Genomic DNA, 5,132 nt, shown 5'->3' on the forward strand with positions numbered 1-5,132 from the left:
TCTGCTCACTCCCACCTCCTCATGTTTACACATCCAGACCCCACTTTGAGCAAACAAATGCCCTTAAAATCTGACTAGGAGGCCATTCCCAACATGACTGGTAACCAGCTGTGTGGCCTCAAACCAATCACTTCACTTATTTTAGCCTAGATCTCCTTTACGAGTAAACGGATAAGTAATCACTAACACACCCAGTGATCAAGGTCATCCAGAAATCAAATGGGAAGGAGCTCTCTGTAATCTCAACTTGCTGGGGACCATGGGTACTGAAGTGTCACTACAAATGAGACAGCTAACAGCTGCCAATGCACTTTAGAAAGTATCTATCAAATCCAATCCAATCAATAAAAATGTTAAGTTGCTGCTGCTACATGTCAGGTATCTGCATATGTGTTCCCAAGGCATCTGGATTTGGGTACTTTAGGCAATTCAGGGACCCTCCTAACCTCCAGCCACTCACTCCTCCATCATCCAGCCTCAGCCCAGGACCATAGCCCATGCTCCAACTCACCCAAATACAAAACTCCAAACAGTTTCAAGGAGAGTCAGCCACAATGTACTGAATGTGTTGAGGGCAGAGGGAGTGAACTTAGAGCATAAAATCATTCCATCTTTCCAGTGTTGAGTAAAAAGGGCTTAAACTTAAGATATGGCACCATTAAAACTGATACAGTCACACCCCCTCCCCCCACCCAGTATATACCAGCACTCACAGACAGACACGTCCATCATACACACAAATGTCCTAGTCATTATAAACCTTCACACACACACATGCACACACACACACATGCACACACACGTAGACAGGTTCCAGGAGACCCCTCTCGCAGAGGCAAGCCCCACCCCACACCTTTACCTATGCTGGTCCCTCCCCAAGAATGACACCATAACCTCCTGCTGTCCCCCACCCAGGTTTCCAAGAGATAGAAGTTTCATGTTTCGTTTTTGCCCGTGTCCTGGCCCCACCCTAGGCTTAGCAAGTCCCTTCTTGGTGCTGCCTCTTCCCTGCTGCAGGTGATACATGCCTCGCCCTGGGCCCTGATGTGGCTCCTCCCATCCACCAAAAGTTCCTGCAGGACTGGGACACATCTCAGGACACCTGCACCCCAGGCCCAGCTCCATATATACATAGGGTGCATTCATGTGTTCTCAGTCACTCCATCACGTCCAACTTTTTGCGACCCCATGGACTACAGCCTGCCAGTCTTCTTCTCTGTCCATGGAATCTTCCTAGCAAGAATACTGGTGTGGGTTTCCATTTCCTCCTCCAGGCGACCTTCCCAACCCAGGGGTTGAGCCCAGGTCTCCAGCATTGCAGGCAAATTCTTTACTGTCTGAGCCACCAGGGAAGTCGGGTAGCACTCAATATACCTTGGGAAAATGAACAAATAACCAGCAAATGTTCGGTGTGTTAGTCTTTCCTGCTCAACCTCATTGCAAGCTCCATAAGGATGAGGACTAAACCTTATAGGGCAAACTCTGATTCAAGAGGTCACCAATTCCAGGAAGTCCTCCTGATCATTCCAGCCCTTCCCAGGCCCTCTGACTTCCAGATGGAGATCCCTATGCCCAGAAAAGCCACCTGGGCAGCCTTCCCACACCCTGTAGCACTTCTGTTGTGTGGGGCAGTGTTGGGGGTTGGAGGCAGACAGGTCTGGCCTTGAATTGGAAATCCACCACTTCTCATATGCAGGGTTGTAGCACAATTCAGTTAATTTCTCAAATCTCAGCACCCTCAGCTGTGAGATGGAAAAAATAATGCCCATCTTGCAGGGCTGCAGAAAGTTTAAAATGAGGCCATACCTGCCTCCCAGCAGGTACTCAACAATGGAAGGAAATGCCATTGCTGTTATCACTGATAATTATTTTTCCTGTCACCAGTATATTAATGCATATATATGGAATTTAGAAAGATTACCCTATATGTGAGACAGCAAAAGAGACACAAAGAACAGACTTTTGGACTCTGTGGGAGAAGGCAAGGGTGGGATGATTTGAGAGAATAGCATTGAAACATGTATATTACTGTATGTGAAATACATGACCAGTCCAAGTTCGATGCATGAAACAGAGCACTCAAAGCTGATGCACTGGGACAACCCAGAGAGATGGGATGGGGAGGGAGGTGGGAGGGGGGATCAGGATGGGGGACACGTGTTCATCCATGGCTGATTCATGTCAATGTATAGCAAAAACCACCACAATATTGTAAAGTAATTAGCTTCCAATTAAAATTAATTAATTAATTTAAAAAATTTTTTTAAGTTTAAAAAAAATTTTTTTTAAGTTTTTAAAAAAAGAGGGTAGCAATCAGGTCCCCTGCTGCAGTGCTAGTTGCACGGTGGACACCCTGGTTTTCAGAGTCCAGAGATCAGCACGCTTCTCCCATCAGACTCTGTGCCCTCAAGCAGGGCCTGGGTCTCCCTAGCATGCACCTTGAGCCCGGGAATGAAAGAAGAAACAAGCCTTCCATAGATTCGTGAGGGCCATGTGGATCTCACAGAGTTAGAGCAGGCTTTGAAGGAGGCCACATCCTGGACAACGTGCCCTCAATGTGCCCTCTCACGTGGGCTGAGCCCACACTCCCCCCAACCAGCTGCAGGAGCTTTGACAGGGATTAGTCAGTGTTCTTACTATGCATGGGAAGAGGGCTCAAGCCACTGGGTTGTTCCCATCAGTTTGAAATCAGGCTGTGATAGAGCTGGGCCATCAATGGGAGTTTGCATATTCAGGCAACAGAGCCCTGAGATTTAGTCAGAGCTCCAGGCCCAATTATATAGGGGCTTATTAGCCTGGAGTCAACAAGGGAGTCCCCCTCCCCAGATATGCACAGGATGATTGCATCCACATCAGCAAACAGGGACCAGGTGGGGCCATGCTCACTACGTGGGCTCTGGCTCTCTGGGAAGCCAAGGACTGAACAGTGAAAAAAATACTGGCTTGAATTCTGGCTCTGATGCACAAGCATTGAAAATGGCCATTTCACCTTCTCATCTGTGAAATGGGTACAATTATGCTTACCTCACAGACTCACTGAATGGATTGTAGATATGTTGGGAAATGGTCTTGGTGCCTCCTGTACCACTGGCATGCTTGTAAATGCCAGCTGTTGTCACTGAAATCCTGCTGTTTTTCATTCTAGGCAATCTTGGTTTGATGTTTCCTGAGATGTGCCAGCCTCAGGAGAAAACAGAGCAGTCCCTAATAATTATTTCAACAATACCACCTACCATCCCCAGGTTTCAAGCACTCACTCTGTGCCCCATACTGAGTTATCTCATTTAATCCCCCCAACCACCCATGTTCATAGGGTTCTCAAGGCAAGAATACTGAAGTGGTTTGCCATTCCCTTCTCCAGTGGACCACATTCTGTCAGATCTCTCCACCATGACCCACCCATCTTGGGTGGCCCCACAGGGCATAGCTTAGTTTCATTGAGTTAGACAAGGCTGTGGTCCATGTGATTAGATTGACTAGTTTTCTGTGATTATGGTTTCATTGTATCTGCCCTCTGATGCCCTCTCGCAACACCTACCATCTTACTTGGGTTTCTCTTACCTTGGACATGGGGTATCTCTTCATGGCTGCTCCGGCAAAGTGCAGCTGCTGCTCCTTACCTTGGACGAGGGGTGTCTCCTCACTGATGCTAAAGCTGAAACTCCAATACTTTGGCCACCTGATGTGAAGAGTTGACTCATTGGAAAAGACTGATGCTGGGGAGGATTGGGGGCAGGAGGAGAAGGGGATGACAGAGGATGAGATGGCTGGATGGCATCACTGACTCGATGGACATGAGTTTGAGTGAACTCCAGGAGTTGGTGATGGACAGGGAGGCCTGGAGTGCTGCAATTCATGGGGTTGCAAAGAGTCGGATGTGACTGAGCGACTGAACTGAACTGAACCACCCATGTGGTAGGAGCACTGGCCCCATTTTACAGATGGAGAATGTGAAGCTCAGCAAGTTAAATATCTGTCAAAGTATTGCAGAGGCAGTTTATAGTAAAGGTGGATTTGAATCCAACTTCAAAGACCATTGTTGAGTTCCACTGAATATCAGTAGCTTAGAAAAGTTGCCAGGTGCTATTAGTGAAAAAGTGACATTTTCAAACCAAATATTTAAATGCTGATAATAACCAACTTTTATCAAGAACTTTTACAGTCACAAAGAGTGACCCATGGGGTCACAAAGAGTCGGACACAACTGAGCAACTTCATTCTCTTTCTTTCACTTTCCCTTTAACATGGCTGACATCCATTAACTCATTCACTCCTTCCAGAAGTCTTATAGAATAGGTGGCATTTTATGGAAAAGGAAATAGGTGGCTCAAACAGGTTACATGATGAGCACCAGAATGAGAGGTGGGGCACTAGATTACAAGAAGTAATCTGGCCTTTGAGTCAGAGAAACAGACCAAAGCTGCAAACTCGGGCATTTCCTTGCTGTGTGATCTTGGGCAAATCATTAAACCTCTCTGTGCTTCAATTTGAGCTATCTAACTTGCCAACCCTCATTTTCCTTCCTTGTTGATATCAAGCAAGATAATAAAGATAAAGGATCAGCTCAATTAAAAATTAAAAAAAGGGTTAAAACCGCTTTTTTCTTTTTCTTTTTTATTTTCTCTTTCCACTCTGTGTTGTGACCTGGTTACTTTTAAAGGGCTGAGCTATTTTGGTACACTTGGCTGCTGCCCACTGCTCAGCCTGGTTCCAGGGCACACGTCAGATGCCCAGTGTGGCCTGGCATCCCTGTGCCTGTGTCAGTCTTTTCAGCTGGCCTGGAGTCACCAGGCATCAGAGCAGAATGCCCGCCCTCCCACTCTCCCCTGCTTCCTTCCAAGTGCAGTGCTTGGGGGAGAAGCAGCAGCACCCAGCCCTGGACATGGGAACTCCAAGAAAGAAAGGGAGACGAGAAGGGGGGAGGGTCATTCTCCAAACCTCAGGCTGGGGCCTAGGGACACAACTGAGTAGCCGAGTGGAAGGAATTCCCTTCTTCTATCCTGGGCCAACAGGGGCAAAACTGGGCTGGAGGGAGTTGATTTCGTTCCCTCATTCACTAATTCCCATGGGAAGAGTTGCTGGGTGTGTAAGTAACATACCAAGAGGTAGACAGTGAGAACAGAAGGAGGGAA

The sequence above is a fragment of the Bison bison genome, unplaced genomic scaffold (genome assembly GCF_000754665.1).
Source record: "Bison bison bison isolate TAMUID 2011002044 unplaced genomic scaffold, Bison_UMD1.0 scf7180017864471, whole genome shotgun sequence".
In the NCBI taxonomy this organism is placed as follows: domain Eukaryota; kingdom Metazoa; phylum Chordata; class Mammalia; order Artiodactyla; family Bovidae; genus Bison; species Bison bison.